Source organism: Tenrec ecaudatus, chromosome 16 (assembly GCF_050624435.1).
Source record: "Tenrec ecaudatus isolate mTenEca1 chromosome 16, mTenEca1.hap1, whole genome shotgun sequence".
NCBI lineage: Eukaryota > Metazoa > Chordata > Mammalia > Afrosoricida > Tenrecidae > Tenrec > Tenrec ecaudatus.
Genome location: NC_134545.1, coordinates 64,634,169 through 64,652,003, shown reverse-complemented (window position 1 = coordinate 64,652,003; position 17,835 = coordinate 64,634,169). Strand labels below are relative to the sequence as shown.

The 17,835-nt window shown below is 41.9% G+C and overlaps 1 pseudogene; it reads right to left on the bottom strand.

Annotated features, from left to right (window-relative positions):
* Window positions 1-13,789: 13,789 nt before the first annotated feature.
* Window positions 13,790-13,982, bottom strand: LOC142429957 (small nucleolar RNA U3; annotated as a pseudogene).
* Window positions 13,983-17,835: the final 3,853 nt, after the last annotated feature.

The window sequence follows — 17,835 nt, the reverse complement described above, 5'->3', positions numbered from 1 at the left end:
GGTTATTTTCCAAACATTTATTATAGAACACTTAGTATCAGCTCCTCTTTTTCCCTCCCTCCCCCTTCCCACCTCATGACCCCTTGATGAATTAAAAATTATTATTATTATTTGCATATCTTTCACTTACCACTGTCTCCCTTCCCCCATGGTTTCTGTTGTTCCTCCCCCTGGTGGTATGTGTGTGGGAGGGGCTATGTGTCCGTCATTGCGAGCTGTTCCCTCTTCCCACCTTCTCCCTACCCTCCTGGTATCCCTACTCCCATTTCTGTTCTTGGATTCCATGTGTCACGAGCACTTCTCTCTTATCTGCATCAGTGTACATACTCTGGTCTAGCCTGAACTTTAAAGCAGGACTGGGGTCATCACAGTGGGGGGTAAGGAAGCCTCGAGGAACCAGAGGAATATTGTGTTTCATTGGTGCTATACTACATCATGGTTGACTCACTCCTTCGTTGTGTCCCTTCTATAAAGGGATGTCCCACTGTCTACAGATGGGTTGGGATGTCTGCTCCAACCGCCCCTTTCCCAACAATATAGTTTTTGTTTGATGTTTGTTTGTTTGATGTTTGTTCACTTGTTTGTTTGTTATGGGTCTTCTGATGCCTGTTACCCGATCCTTTCAACCCTTCATGATCACACAGGCTGGTGTGCGTCTCCCATGTGATCTTGTGGCTTCTCTGCTAGATGGCCGCTGGTTTAATACGTGTGATGGCCTTGGTGCCATCCCACAGTTCTTCCTTGGGGCGCCTTTCATTACTGTTCAATGCATCAAATCGGTTCCCGAGGTGTTCTACAAAGTCGGGTTCTCAAACTATACTTCAGGTCATCTTTTGGCTCATATGGGGTGGTTTTCATTTTCCTCAGCGGCAACCTTAATGTACACCTGAGTGACTGAGAGTTTGCTCTGTAGCCAACTCCTGCATTTGTTTTAGCTGCTGGTAGAGCTTCTTTATTGTTTCTTTGCACAGAGGGAGTCAAATTGATCTCTGTTGATTGTAAAGAAAAATGCCTGACATAGAGCAACAGTTGTTGTTGTCAACATTCTTCAAATCAGAAAAAAAAAGCTTCCAAGCCATGATCTTAAAATTTCTCCCTTTCGATCAGGTATCAGGCATCAAAGACCCAGAACAAAAAATCATATCAATGTGAATGAGGGGGATTGTGTAGTGGGGAACCACAGCCCATCTGTAGACAACTACACATCCCCTCAAAGAAGAGTCACAAGGAAGAGACGAGTCAGTCAGGGTGCAATATAGCACTATTGAAACATACAACTTTTCTCGAGTTCTTTAATGTCACTTCCCCCCACTTACCTGACCCCAATTCTACCTTACAAATCCAGCTAGACCAGACCATGTACACTGGTACATATAAGAGCTCACACAGAGGGAATCCAGAACAGAGAAACCCCTTAGGACCAATAATGAGAGTACCAATACCAGGAGAGTAAGGGGAAAGTGGGGGTGAGGGGGTGAGAACCGATCACAATGATCTACATATAACTACCTCCCAGGGGGATGGACAACAGAAAAGTAGGTGAAGGGAGACAGCAGTCAGTGTAAGATATGAAAAAATAATAATTTATAAATTATCAAGTATTCATGAGGGAGGGGGACAACGAGCTGATACCAAGAGCTCAAGTAGAAAGAAACTGTTTTGAAAATGATTATGGCAACATATGTACAAATGTGCTTGACACAATGGATGGATAGATGGATTGTGATAAACACTGTAAAGGCCCCAATAAAATGATTTTTTAAGTTCTCCCTTTCCTCTCTACTTACCTTAATCACCAAGAGTGCTTCGACCAAGAAAAGTTTTTGTTCAAATTCCAGACTATAAAAGTCAAATTCTCAAGGACTAGAGAGAGATCTCAGAAGGTAGTAACTGGGTTTGTGTAGTCTCAAAAAGCTCCTCCGATCAAGCTCTGGTTAATAATTAATGGCTTGTATTCAACTGGTCCTGTTGGTGGTGTCAGGTAAGCACTGGGCTGCTAACCACAAGTTTGGCAGCTCAAAACCCACCAGTGGATCTTTGGGAGAAAACAGAGGGTGACTGCACCCATAAAATTGACAAAGCCTTGGAAACACAGGGCAGGGTCTCTGGGAGTCAGAATCAACTTGATGACAAGGGATTTGTATTGGGGTTTTATCCAACTGCCAAGAGTGCTGGTGGCATGACGGTTATTCAGCTGGCTGCCATCCAAAAGTCATACAGTTAAAACTTGTGCAAGAAACATGTGTTACAGTGGATGGATGGATGCATTGTGATAAGAATTGTACGGACCCCAAAAACAGATTTTTTAAAAAAGAAAGAAAGATGTGTTAGCCTCCTTCCATAAGATCACAATCTTGGAAACTTTATGGGTCAAGTCTACTCTATTCTATAGGGCCACCATGAATCAGAATCTACTCAGCAGAAAAAAAATGTATTTCTTCAACTGGCAACCATAGGACTTTGAACAAATAATTATTTTCATTAAATACAGCTTATCCTCTGGTCTTAAGAAACCATAGTACAAGTCTCTTTTGAATACTATTATGCATAATTTTATCAATTTATTGAGGGCTGGTATAGCTCTAATCACAATTCATACATACATCCATGTGTAAAGCACATTTGTAAATATGTTGGCATCATCATTTTCAAAACATTTTCTTTCTACATAAGCCTTTGGTATCAGCTCCTCATTTTTTCCTCCCTCCCCCATCCTTCCTTCCTCAAAAGCCCTTGATAATTTATAAATATTATTTTTCATGTCTTACACTAACCAATGTCTCCTTTCACCCACTTTTCTGTTGACTGTCCCCCTGGGAAGGGTTATATGTAGATCACTGTGATAGATTCCCTCTTTCTCCCCTCACCTCCCCCTTCTCCTCCTGGTATTGCTACTCTCATTATTGGTCTTGAGGAGTTTATCTGTCCTGAGTTCCCTGTGTTTCCAGCTCTTATCTGTACCCATGCTCACGCTGGTCTAGCTGGATTTGTAAGGTAGAATTGGGGTCATGATGGAGGTCGGGGAAGCATTTAAAAACTAGAGGAAAGATGTATGTTTCAATGGTGATATATTACATCCTCGCAGGCTCATCACTTCCTTGTGACCCTTCTTTTTAGAAAAAAAAATCATTTTGGGGGGATCCCTGTGGTCCTTCTCTAAGGGGATGTCCAATTGTCTATTAATGGGCTTTAGGTCTCCACTCCGCACTCTTCCCCTCATTCACATTGATATGATTTTGTTTTGGGTCTTAGATGCCTGATACCAGATCCCATCAAAACACCTCATGATCACACAGACTGGTGTACTTCTTCCATGTGAACTTGGTTGCTTCTCAGCTAGATGACTGCTTGTTTATCTTCAAGCTTTGAAGACCCCAGACACTATATCTTTTGATAGCAGGCACCATCAGCTTTCTTCACCACATTTTCTTAAGCATCCATTTTGTCTTCAATGATCGTGTTGGGAAGGTGAGCATCGCAGAATGCCAGGTTATTAGAATAAACTGTTCTTGCATTGAGGGAGTACTTGAGTAGAGTCCCAATGTTCATCTGCTACCTTAATACTTAACATAGATATATTTCCCTATCATTATATATAAATATATTTATATATGTACATGCCTATATTTAAACCTCTATACATGTCGTTTACATCATTTTTATAAAGTATCTTACCAGATATCTCTATTAAACTCCCTACATATAACTACAAACTATATACATTATCAAATGTTCCTGTCCCTTTACATCAGCGTGTAAGTGAGTGAAAGGTGATGTTACATAATCTCCAGTTTTGGCATCAGAGAGACTGAAGAGACTCTTAGAAAGTGGAGAGCATGGGAAGCATGGACTAAGGACTATGCAGCACCAAAAATTTCTGCCTGCCCCAAAGATGATGCTAAGTACTGTTGACTTTCAAATGAAGCCCTAACAACCACTGCCATCCAGGCAGTTCCTATTCACTAGGACCCGCTATAGGATTTTTATTTCTGTAAATCTGCTACAATCAGGAAGCCCCATCTTTCTCTAGTGGAACAGCTAGTGGGTTTGAACTACCAACATTGTAGTTAACAGCCTACCACCTACCCCACACCACCGCCAGTTTCTCCCTTTTCATTTTCCTTTGTTAACTCAAAACTTCCTATGAAGTTATCCAAAGAATAACTCATTTGGTGGGTGAGGTGGGAGGGAGGGATTATCTGGATGTTGATCATTTGTAACTCATTTTTTTTAAATCATTATATTGGTAACTCATATCACAATCGATATGTACAGCCATTGTATCAAGCACATTTGTTGCCATATCATTATTCTCAAAACATTTGCTCTCCACTTAAGCCCTTGGCATCAGCTCCCCATTTTCCCCTCCCACCCTGCCCCCTTCCCTCATGAACTCTTGATAATTTATAAATTATTATTATTGTGTCATGTCTTACACTGTCTGACATCTCCCTTCACCCATTCTGTTGTCTAACACGCAAGGATGGGGTTATATATAGATCTTTGTAATTGGTTCCCCCTTTCTACCCCACCTTCCCTCCACCCTCCTGGTATTGCCACTCCCACCACTGGTCCTGAGGGGCTCATATGTCCTGGATTCCCTGTTTCCAGTTCCTATCTGTACCAGTTTACAGCCTCTGGTCTAGCTAGATTTGTAAGGTAGATTTGGGATCATGATAGTGGGTTACCACATTATTAGAACAAACCATTCTTGTACTGAGGTAGGATTTAAGTAGAGGCCCAAAGCCTACCTGCTTCATTATACTTCCTTATGTATATATACATACCTTGATAAATATACCTATATTTATATCTTTATATTGATAACATCTATATTTATACCTATGGACATATAATTTTTACTTCTTAGTTGCTTCCTCTGTTTCTTTTTGTCTTCCCTGTCCCACTATCATGCGTACACCTAGTTTGCCTCTAAGTTATTCCTCTCGGATTATGATCAAACACCCCCAGAGACAGTACACCCTCCTCACCGACGATTTAAGATCCCTCGAGATTCCCCTGTCCCGGGAATACCATAATTAGCTCAAGCTCCCATCCCCCCATCGCCTCCTCTCCCATGATCTCCCCCTCCCCCCATTGTTAGGCTTGCTTAACCTGTACATCATATGTTGATAGACATCAAAAAATAATAATTTTTGAAGAAGCGAAAAGCAAACATATAAACAATTTGACTGCTGACCTTTGTGAATATCGGCCGACCAGCCCAGTTGAGGTGCCAAGCACTGTCTCCGAGTCAGAATTCTACTTTTGAGGGTTCCTCACGGACTTCGTGGATTTGTTCCCATAGTTCTGTTGCACGCCCCTCTTGGTTGGCGCTCCTGTGGGAAGGTCAGACTATATGTTCAGTGCTGCCCTCTATATGTCTGTGATCTAGGGAGGAGAGATGTCGTGTCCCCAACTAGGGCCAGCGCTGCAGTCCGGCCTTCGAGCAAGCTGCTGCAGGCAAGAACGTGGTCCTCAGGGCTTGCTGCTCTCTCCCTTTCCCTCTTAGTTCGTTCCCATGTGAACGGGACAGACGGGTCTCTCTCCCCAGACTTTATCTGCAGTACTGCTCTCAGTATCGTTGCCATCTGGGGAGGTGAGGTACATCATAACTTGACTCAGCACCATTTGCATGGATCAGTAAGCCTGGCTTCCCCAAGTAAGTGCCCACAGGCACTCCACTACGGAAGCCAGCCTCCTGCACAAAAGCACTCCCCTTTACTTGATCCATGAATTGGGAAGTCCAACACTGCGTTCGATGTTCCGGCTTGTGGTTCTGCTGCTGCTCATCTGATGTTGTATCTGCCTTCTGCAGCCATGAGGTTTATGCACAGAGAGCTCAGGTCCAGAAGCCGAGATCCACTCCGGTTTCTTGTTGCTAGTGAGAACCGTCCTCCTGCTTCGCAGATGGCTTCTTTTATACTCGGCTGGGCGGCCTACCAGGTGAATCCTATCAGTATTATCCCTCACCCTCCCTTAACAAATCCATGCAGGCAAAGGTCATTTGATAGGAGTTAGAGACTTTGGTTAAAAGAGGCACCATAAATAATTCACTGCCCCTGAAAAAAAGTGATTCTACTTTGGGGTGATTTTGCTTGGTATGGTGGGGAGAGCTAGCATAGCCCCATCTTAGTACACTGACACTCATTACTTCCCAAGCAGCAACCCCTTCCTTCATCAGCAAAATCGCTGTGTTTGATAAATTGTCACCATGACGACAGGGTGTCATGGAGCTGATACTGGTCCTTTCCTACAAGCTGAGCTCTATATAACTCAAAAGGAAGGAAATAAATTCATGAGTTTGACCTCTTCAAAATCTTTCCATCTTTCCTTATATCTTGAGTTTGGTTTTGTTTTGTGTTTGTTTGTTTCTATTGAGGCTGTTTGCTTTTGCTTCTTTATCACATTCTATTTGCAAATAGAGAAAGCCTGTCTTTGAGTGCGCTGATGAAGAATAGAGGATTATAATGCAATATCAATCACGTTGGGTATCAAGCATGTAATGAAATCAGCCACCCCCCACCGACAGGAAGCAAGGACTAGACAGCACACAGTTAAACCTGATTGTGGTGAAGACTGAAAACTCTCCTTAAGCTGATTGAGCTATTGAATTGTATGATTTGTGAACTATATGCCAATAAACCTTTTTTTAATTTGTTGTCAAGACCCACACACATTATAATATTAGCAAGAATTAAAACTTCTTTAAAACCCATGGCATCACAAAAAACCTGACACTTTACTAGTTTCCCTGTAAACGTAAAACAGCTGTGTTAAAAATCTGCCCCAGCCTAAATTTAGCAGTGCCTTCATAAAATTCAACCTACTTTATAGAGAAATTGGGCTTTGTGAGTTGTTTTTTAATTACAAAGAATTCCACGTGCTAAATATTACATTGAGACCACTGATAACAAGAACAGAAAGCTCTAAAGAAAAGGGTATTCTCTGAAGTTCCACCTTTTGGCAGTCCCCTTGAGAAATGTAGGAAGCTCACTAAACATTAGAACTTATATCAGTTTTCTCTTGCTGCATAAAAAATTACTACCGATGTGATAGCTTAAAGCAGCACAATTTTATTATATCACAGCTCTGTATGTACGACGAGGGCAGATTCTTGGTCAGAGTCTCACAAGCTGTAATCAGAATGCCAGCAAGACTGTGGTCCTTTCTGAAGACTCTGCAGCACCATCTGCTTCCAAATTCATCCAGGTGGTTAGTGGGAAGGGTCCTTGAGTGGTGGGACTGAGGCCCCATTTCATCACAGGCTGTCACCTGAAAACTGCCTTCACCTGCTAGAGCAGCGGTTCTCAACCTGGGGGTCATGATCTCTTTAGGGGTCAAACAACCCTTTCACAGGGGTCGCCCAATTCATAAAAGTAGCAAAAGGACAGTTATGAAGTAGCAACGACAACAATGTTATGGTTGGGGGGTTCCCACAACATGAGGAACTGTATGAAAGGATCGCGGCAAGAGGAAGGTTGAGAACCATTGTTCTAGAGACTGCCAACCTCTTACTTTTGTGACCACTTCCCATTTCAAAACCAGCAACATGTTGACTCTCTCTAAAGCTTCAAACATCTCTGACGTCTCATCCAGTGTGATTAGTTCTGTGTGATTAGGTCAGGCCTGTCTGAATGGTCTCTGCCTATCTGAATAAGCTTCTCTAAGATCTTCTGATTTGGGACTATACTTATGGCTCTAGAAGCCCTTCAGAATAGCCCTAACGCTCGAATTTGATTGAAGCAACATAGGACAAAATGTGGAGATGCCCTCTCTAGAATATCGCCTACAATAGGTGCTGATTTTCAGAAGCTAAATGTAATGGTGGCAGTAGGCACTCAGGAGGGCAGGGCTAGTGTGGTTTAACAAGGCTTTCGCCATCACAAGCCTTCAGATTCTCTACTGAGCATGTTTGGCTTGGCAAGGTCAGTGATCACCCACGACTACCCTGCTATCTCTTGTCAGGTTTCCATAGATCCAAGGATGGCTTAGAAAAAAGGCTCTAAGAGACTAGTGGACTGGTTGTGCCTGAGAGTTCTTCTTAAGAAAAGTGTACTAGGATATGGATAGCAAGAAGCAGCAGGAGAGGGAGCCTTAGCTCAGCTCCCCATCACTACCTCAATGTTCTTCTGTTTATCTCAGGACCACTGTCTTCTCCTTCATGCCAAGTTCTTGCTTCCAACCAGGGTTTCTGCCTCACCTTGCCTTCTGTTCTCAGTTCTCCCCAAATATTTGTTGCCCCTGAAATAAGCAGCCTGTCTCTGGAACTAGTATGCAAAAAGAAAAGGAGACAGTTTTCTTCCCACAGACCCTCCTGCCCCATTCTTTCCTTTTAGATTTCTTGCCCACTGCTCATGGTAATGGATCAACAGGCGATTTTGAAACAAAGACTAATTTGCACATCAAAGGGAAATCTCGCTCCAAGTATCTTCGATCATTGTAGAAACAACAAGTACACGTAAAATAAGAAGTGGGCCTCGGGAAAAAAATTAAATAGGAACTGAGAGAACTTCTACTAAAAATAGGTAATTTGAAGGTAATGATGGAAAGTGAGCAGGAGCAATTTCCTGTCTTCTCCATCATTATATTTTTCCGGGCATATCAGACCAGCCATGCACTGAGAAATGGAAACTAGGAAAGCAAACAGGAGCTTTGTTTTCAGGATAAACTCCTACAATGGCTAGCCCCATCCCATATATGTAGGTACTTAGAAACTTATTCATATGAAATTAGTTCGAATTTTAAGGCCGCACCAAGACAAGGGAGTGCTGTATCAGTCTGGCCTCATTTAATCTGAAGTTACTCCAAGATCCTAACCAAGGTCCAGGAACTACCAATTCCACAGCACTGGGGGTGAGTCATCTGTTTCTTCTCACAGGCAGACATCCAAGAGCTACAAATAGGTAAAGTCCAGTTCATTTCATAAGATTTCCACCTCAAATCCCTCTGGTGTGGCCTATGAAGGATGCTGTTCCCAGAAAGGACAGTCTAAGGTCATCATAGTTCATAGTCTATGGTCACCATAGGCAGGCTAGAAAGTAGGTTAAAAAATATATCTAACAAGGAACATAGTACCAGGCTTATTCTCCCCCTTGGGTTCTATATAAGTATTGTTAAGCATCCCTTCCCTGTGGGAAGTTGCTCCTCCCTATTTTCCCCACCAACAGAAGTATAAATGTCTCCTCCAAAATATAGATATGTCCTCTTTTTACCACCCCCTCCCAACATCCTACCCCTGCCATTTATTTATCCATTCTTATACTGGGTATGGTAGTTACATAATCTGTTGTCAATTTGGGTATTAAGAGTGAAGGGGTGGAGTTTAGCCTGCCAATCAGGAACCAGCTTGATGGCCTCATTTGTAAATGCTAAGGACATAAAGAGCTCATAGGAGGTGGGACACACGCTCGTTCCAGGAGACATTGCAGCTGACAAGACACATGGAACTACACTAGTGCTCTGAGCTGAGATGCTTAAATGCCACTGGGTCCACAAGACTTCCCACCCACTGGCCTGTGATCTTCCTGCATTTAGCGTCATTGCATGTGTTTCCTGAGTATAAAGAAGGCTTTATAGATTGGTACCTATAGATTGGTATCGGACATATAGGCTAATATCGAGCTATGGACTTGATCTGGACTGGGCTGGGATGATTCCTCAATATTCCATTTTTCTTGTATATAAAGCTCTTTCATACTCTTATTCATATGAGTATCTATGAATTTGTTTCTCTAGGCTACGCAGACTGACACACTGGGCCATAGGCTATTGGGCTTTTTCCAGGTTCTTGCTATTGTGAACTGTGCTGCAAAAATCATAGGAGATCGTACATCCTGTCTCTTATTTCCTTAGCATATTTCTAGATCATATGGGGCATAGTGGTGTTGTGTGTTTACATGTCTGCCGACAGTGAATATGACTTCCAGTTTCTCCATGTCCTCTCTAGCATTTGTTATTTTCTATTTTGGGGCGTTTTTTATCATTCTGGGTATGAGGTGTTATCTCATTGTCATTTTAATTTACATCTCACAGATTTTCCTGTCTTTTTCATGAACGTGCTTTCTTCCTGCGTGATGGCCTTGATGTCATTACGTAACTCTTTGCTCATTAGTGTTCCATGTGTCATTCTAATCTTCAAACAGTCCCTCAATCCACATGGGATGTGTTTCCAATTTTCCCAGGTTTATACTTTGTACAGTCAATGTTCTTGTTGTTAATGAATGTTTGCAGTTGCTCTTGTCCATTTTAATTGTGTTTTATAAGCAAAGATTCTGAAAGCGTCACTCCATTGACATCGTTAAGGTGGACTCTACTTTGAGGAGGCAGCTTTCCCCCCATTGTACGCTGAAGGCCTTCCAACCTGAAGAGCCCAGCTTAGGGCACCGTATCAGACAATCTCCTGCCGCTACTCATAAGGTTTGCACTGGCCAATATTTTGAAAACAGATAGCTAGGGAACTTCTTCCTGGTTTATCTTAGTCTGAATACACCTGCCAGTGACCCTGATAGTATTTTAAATACCAGTGGCAAAGCCTCCTGCATCACAGCAACATGCAAGCCACCACAGCATGACAAACATGACTGGTGGAAGCCTGAGTAGTAGCTTAAATGTTCTAACCACACAGAGGATAGGAGAAAAAACAGTGAACGTCTGCACTGCACAGACCACATCCTGAGAAGGCAAACAAGCTCAGCAGACACCCTGCGGGATTTTCAATAGGTCATACTTCCTAAGATGTAGTCCGTGCCCAACAAGAGTGATGCAGCAAAATAATGGCGCTCCAAAGTTCTACCATCCCTCCCTTTCTGAGAAACCAGCAAGATGGTGGAAACCTTGGATTTTTAAGCATGTTACCACACCCCTAAGTCCTCACCAAAGTATAGCTTCCTTTCAGTGGTAGAAGTACTCATTCTGTCAGTCTAACACACAAGGACTCATAATGAAAAATAAGCTCTCAAGACCTCGAGTGGAAAGTAAAAGACAAGTTGATTTATTAGGTATACAATTGATAATGACAGGAGGTGAGCCCGCTGCTTCTTGGCTCATCTTCACTGGAGACTAATCTCTAATTGGTTTGTTTATACCTAAGCCTTTCATGAGAACGGAAGGCTAACTTTCATTTGTGAACATTAGCCCCAGCACCTGAAAGCTAAGCTTTCATATTCCCAAGTGAACATAAACAACTTTACAAGATAGATATAATAATCAAAGAAGTCTGCTGAGCCTGTGAAATTATGCAAAAGGTTACAGATAAAATCTCTCTGTGATATTGTCTAAAACAAGAGATGAGGACCATCTGCAAGCATAATCATAAAATTGGTAAGCATCCCTTTCTTCTTGTTTACTTATCTGACCATTGTTTGTTTTTTCTTTTTTCCTTTTTTTAGTACTCTTCCTTTTTTTAGTCATTTTATTAGGGGCTCAAACAACTCTTATCACAATCCATACATACATCAATTGTGTAAAGCACATTGTATGAACCTCACTTTAATCCTTCCACCTCCTGATTTTTTTTAATGTTTACTATTTTATTGTGTTTTAGGTGGAAGTTTACACCAAAAAAAATCGGATTACATTTTGATAGTTTCTGCAAAACCTGTTCAGTGACATTAAACAAAGACCAAATTCAGTGCCACTGAGTCGATGCCAGCTCATAGTGACCCGGTAGGGCAAGGTAGACTTCGGCTGAGTTTGAGACTGTAACTCTTTACAGGAATACATGGTGGTTTCGAACTGCTGATCTTGCAATTAGCAGCCCAACTAGTTACCACTATCCCCCCATGGGTCCCTTAAGATGTCACCATTCTCTTTCGGTGCTTTCCTCTTATGTTTCCACTACACAGGTTTGCCTGCCCCCTTATTTTCTCTTCTTTACTTTTTGGTAATTGTTGACCTGTTGGTCTCATATAGTTTGTTTGTTTGCTTGTTTCAATGAAGCACCATAATCACAGGTAATATACTTTATTTTGCAGGCTAATCTATTATGCAGTTATACCACAGGTGATATGAGGTAGTTAGTTTATTGTGCCAACCTGGCTGATAAACACATGTGGGGTTAGTTGAAGGGCAGAGGGATAAAAGGCTCCATGAGCCTCGCCTTTCTCGTTCTCAGGTCTCTTGCTTTGTGATGGTTGCACTAGGGTGCAGCTGCCTTAGCCAGTTCCCTGCTTCAGCTGGCAAGGCTCACTTCCTGCAAGACATCTCCATGGAAAAACCGCATGGACCTACCCCATGCAGCCCTCGGTTCTGGAGTAGCCGTGTGGAGACCCTGCCAGCGCTGAGATGCTTACATGCTCACTGATTCGGCTTTCCTCCTGCAGTCGGCATCATAGTATGTGTTTTGTGAGATAGAGGAGAACTTTGTGGATTGGTGTCAGACATATGGATTAATGGTGGACTTGTGGGTTTGGGCAGCACTAAGTTGGGATGTTTTCTTGATGTGCACTTAACCTTTATATAAAAGTCTCTCTTATACATGAGTTTCTGTGGATTTGTTTCTCTAATGTATCCAGACTAATGCAGGATAATACTAGATGAAGGTTTAAAAAGTAATTCAAGGCAATAGTCTCAGGGAGTCCTTTAGCCTCCGGGAGTCGAATAAGCTTGTGTTTTTAAGAATTTTACTTTTCTGCCTTTTCTCTCCCATTCTAACAGGGTTCATCAACTGTGACCCTGTTGGAAACAATCTGCACTGTCCAATCCTTCAGGCCTCTGGGTAGATGAGGCCATAATACACGGAAACTATTAGTCTCTGTTCTGAAATTTTGGTTTCCTTCTTTGCCTGCTACTCCTGATGAGGAGGGACCAAATGTTGTAGCTTAAATTCCTTTTCACAAATGTTTAAGACTCCAGAGACTACTGAGCTCAGCAGGATGCAGAACAGGAACTTTGTGAATTTAAGTATGCCATTTCAATGAGTTGCCCCCAAGAAACTAACATCCTACCTAAGCTGTCAAACCTAGAAAAACAGTCTCATCACAGATGTTTGGTTATGTCTAAGTAGCTATAAGTCCTCCACAAATACATATCTGGAGTTCCATCTCGAGACGTTATCTGCATGCACATGCTTCAGCACAAACAGTTTGTTCTCTGCAGTGCTTTTTGAAGGGATCGTTTGCTTCGGTCAAGTTGCTCTCATTACTTCACATGGGTGTGACTATGTCTCTCACCAAAAAGACACGGATCTACAATCTAGAGAGTGCTTTTTGGGGGGAAAGTTACAAAACAGTTTCTTATTTCATGAAGACAGCAATCCAAACGACACCCTATTCTTTAAACTCCTCCCTGAAATTACCCAGCCCAAGTTCAAAGTCTTGAATCTCTCGATTCCTTAGCAAAATGCTCAACCGTTCCTCTCCTATGCCCCTCCCTTGCTGCAGTAAGTAAAATAAACCAGTTTAAATAAACACAGCTATCCGGTCTGCAGTCACTTGGAGCTCTGCATGCATTTACAGTAGTCCCCTACCAGGACTCTTTTGCAAATACCGACTTTAGAAAATGTCCCAGGTGTAGACAATTGAGAGAGCCAGGACTGAATCCAGCAGAGCATATGTTCATGTCCTGAGGGATTTTGGAAGTACCCTCTGAGCCCAATAAAACCCACACACTACCTGGGCAAGATCAGCATGCCATTCGTCTGTGACACTTAGTTTCAAAGAACAATGAACCAATGCATGAAAAACCAGGACACGTCCCACAAATATTGGGGAAATTATTATAGTTGATATAAAAACCTTTTAGAAAGTTGACCAGGTTTGGTAGGAATATGTCTTTAAAACACGATAGTCACCCAGACTGCGTCCTCTCCCTCTTCTCTGCAAAGAGAAAGGAGAATGGGCACCAAAGGCAAAGGGCAGACGCAGGGAGGCTAGACCAAGAGCAGGCTGCGTGCTCAGGCGAGAATGCCTCACCTTCTCGCGGTTTTCGTTACTCTGTTTCTCTAAACGAACTGAAGAAATTCTCCCTGAAAGTATAGTCTTAGGACTGGTTCTTTATTGTTCCTCATATACTGTAGAGCTACTTGAATTTCAAAACATCCATCCTACTCTCATACTGCAACTATCAAAAATGCATCAAGAATCAAAGTTAAAAAACAACTCAATAGGACACATAAAAATGTTTAAACAATCGGTGTATTGAGTTGAAAGGAGTCTAGGAAATTTTAATACGATCTGTTTACTTCCATCATGAAAGGGAAAAAGAAAGCTAGAGAGGTTCACTTGCAGGTGATTCTTAGCAGAACTCTTAAGGAGCCTCCTCTCTGCCAGGATCTTGGAAACTGTTAACAGGGCAGTCATCCGATGGATTGAGATGGAGGATCAGGTCAACTCCCCACCTCTATCAGGACCCTGATTTTAACCTGAGTTCTCAGGGAAAAAAAACTGTTAGGGAAAAAAAACTGGTTTCAGAGCCAGTGGATTTGACAGGCTGCTTGTGACGTGCCATGGGTCAGAGATTCCAATACCCCTCAAATAACACTCAAAGCCAACCTTGAACAGCCAGAAGGACCCTGGGAAAAATATATCAAACAGAGCTCTGGCAGATGATTACAAGCTTTCAGGAATAAAAGACAATCAAAGTAGCCCTGACGTCTGAAATCAGTCCATATAATTCCCATGATGGGTTACTGTCTTTTGTGACCCCAAACCTGTATGTACCTAAAACTCAGACATGCTTGCTAAATTCAGGTGCTGCATCTCCCTGCTGCAAGGAGTTCGGTATGTACTTCATCTTCCTGGACAGGTTTGCTTTTCTTGTCACCCTTCCCACTATGACACAATTGTGACAGCAGAGATACAGTGAGCACAGAAAATGTCTCAAATTATGGGAAGCAGAGGTGTGTGAAGTTTCAGTTGCAAGTTGTTTATTGTTCTTTTTGGCCCACATCAGTAAGCTGGCACCAAGACCACAACTGCAACAACAAAGCACAGGGCTGTTTTGGCATTGCTTTTTCAAACTGTTAGGAGGTTTCAAATGCTAATTAAAGCTCTGTGGGGGGGGGCTAACCTTCAGTGAGGGAGTGCTTATTCAACTTTTTGGCTTCAGCCTCTGACTGTGTTAGGACTAGATAAAAATCATGCTTAACTGCTAATCAAAAGCCAGTTACTTGAGAACTTTGATGTTACAAAGGCAGTGTAGACTGGAGAGTCTTACCTAATATATAATTAACAGCTGGGTTTATTTTTTCATGTTTCTTCTCTCGTTAAAAACTAGTTAGAAACTTCTGTTTTCTTTTCAATAATTTCCTATCTCTGTTTTAAGCAGACGTGACTCATGTTATGATTAGGGTTTGTACAGAGCATGCAAACTTACAATATGGACTCAGTGTTGCTCAGCATTTAAGACATCACTCTGAATCGCCTCACAAGAAGTGAAACTAAGGTAGCACACTGTCACCATGGGCACTGACTTATCTGGGAAACATTTGGATGAAAATCGTCACCACCATGGACCCAACTCAGAGACATGAACTTATCTAAGAAAAGTAGAGACTAAACATGTCACCACCACAGCCCCGACTCAGAGGCATGGGCTTATCTAAAGAAATATATTAACTAAACACCTCCCTCATTCGCTTATGCTCGAAGCTCCATACTGTTGATCTGGGTAAATGTGGTAGTTACGTAATCTAGTGTCAATTTGAGAGGATTGTGAGTGAAGGAGTGGAGTCTGACCTGTCAATCAAGATATAACCAATGAGGCCTCTGTGTGGGCATGGCCTTCTGAGAATTCTGGGAACTCCTATATTTTCTTCCTTGGAGATGGGAGACATTTTCTCCCTCTCTGCTCACTCCCTTGGAGATGCTCCACTGAGAAGACACATGGTGCTGCGCCCTGGGAGCTGGAGAAGCCACGTGGATCTACCCTGATGCAATCAGACCTCTGGAGCTGGAGAAGCCACACAGAGACCCCTGACAGCTCTGAGATGCTTACAACACCACTGGATCCAGAAGACTTCCAACCCACTGGCCTGTGAGCTCTCTGCATTCCACATCATTGCATATGTTTCATGAGTCTGAAGAGGACTTTATAGATTGGTGTTGGACATATGGGCTAATATTAGACTTATGGATTTGATCTGGACTGGGCTGGGATGTTTTGTCAATATTCAACTGCTCTTGTATATAAAGATCTTTCTTATACACATATGTGTGTCTACGAATTTGTTTCTTTAGTCTACCTATACTAACACAGTGTATCCCCTTTTTGCTTATTAAATTGCTGTCTGCTGTGATAACTAACAGTTGTGTGAAAGAATAAAGATCATCAGCAATTTGTCCGTGTCTCATGTGTGTCCTTATTTGCCTCGAACTCTGACCCTGAGTAGGGTTCAAACTCCAAACTCGCTGCAATCAGTCCATTCTGACTCATAGTTTCCCCCTGTGGGAATCCAACACAGTAACTCTTTACTGCAGTAAAAAGCCCGTCTTTCTCCTGAGAAGTTGCTGGTGATTTCAAACTGCAGGTCTTGAGGATTGTAGCCCAATTCTGTAACCACTAGGCCAGGAGCATCACCACCGATTAAGGTTACTGCTTTATTTTTTATTTTAGTTAACGTTGTTCTTATTTTTGTTTTGTTGCTGTTGTTGCTTTTAATTAAGAAAACAACCAGCAAGGTGCCGTGAAGTCAGTTCCAACTGATGGAGACCCTGGATTCCGGAGGGGGCGGGGGTAGTGGGTACAGGGAAACATGTACATTATTTGTCCTGAATGGTTATGAGAGTACAGGCTCAAGAGCAGAGGAAGTCAGTGTTGGAATAGAGGAGAGAGGAGAAACAGTTTGGCAAAGCATCTCCCTTCTGGAGTCCTGAAGAACTCAATTAAAATTCAACTGCAGTTGTCAGTGGCATGCTTTATTAATGTGCTTGCAGTAAATGTTTGCTCCTGACCATCCTAATACAATTTACTGCAAGGGAAGCCCTTACAGGGAAAAATCGCATGCTCACAAAAGGCCCATTTTGATGCTCAGTGAATCATTACGCCTACCTTCCTTGGCCTGGAGAACACGTCTTCTATTCCTTCTAGAAAGGGAAGTCTTTCCAAATAAGGATCTATAAAACAATTAGAGTAAATGATTCACTCAGAACTCATACATGTATCAGCATCGTTTGTTTTTTAAAAGATAGTTAACAAAATTATCTCTACATTTATGCCAAGAAGTAATGAAATAAACAAGTTACATTAATGTTATAATGTGATTTTAATAGTAAGAACATATTAGAAAATGTCTGCCTCATCAACTTCAACTCCCAAATAACAAGTCATTGCTTATTGTCATAAGAAGCAAATAAGTACATCAGGGAAAATTAGATTAATTTATTAACTTAAAGAATAGTCATTCATTTTATGGATTTTTATCAATAAATTAAATATTGGAGGTTGCATTCCTAATCAGTCTGGTATAATTTTAAATTGGGAATGTATATATGGCTGAAAAGTATTGATCTAAATTGGTAAGTTTTGGGTTCACAGCCTGTAAATTATTATTTTGATTTATTATGTTTAGACTTTTTATTAGGAAAGTCCTCTGTGGGGAAAAAATGGTTTTTCACTTTGACTCTTTTTTCTCTCCCTGTAGTGAACTAAGAGTGGAGAGAGAAAAGTAGAAATTCTATTGGTATATCATTGCCAACCCGGTTTCTCAGTACTGAGAAAATTAGTCTTGTGAGGGTTTTGTCAGTCAAATCTAATAGCTCGAAGTCTGGCCTCAAAATCAGCAAGTCGGAGCTCCTGCCAGGTAGATTGCATTTTCAGTGTGATAGGAACACATTCAGAATCCAGAGAGCTTTCCACTGTTAACAACAGGGCCTCATGTCCTACTTTAATATTTCA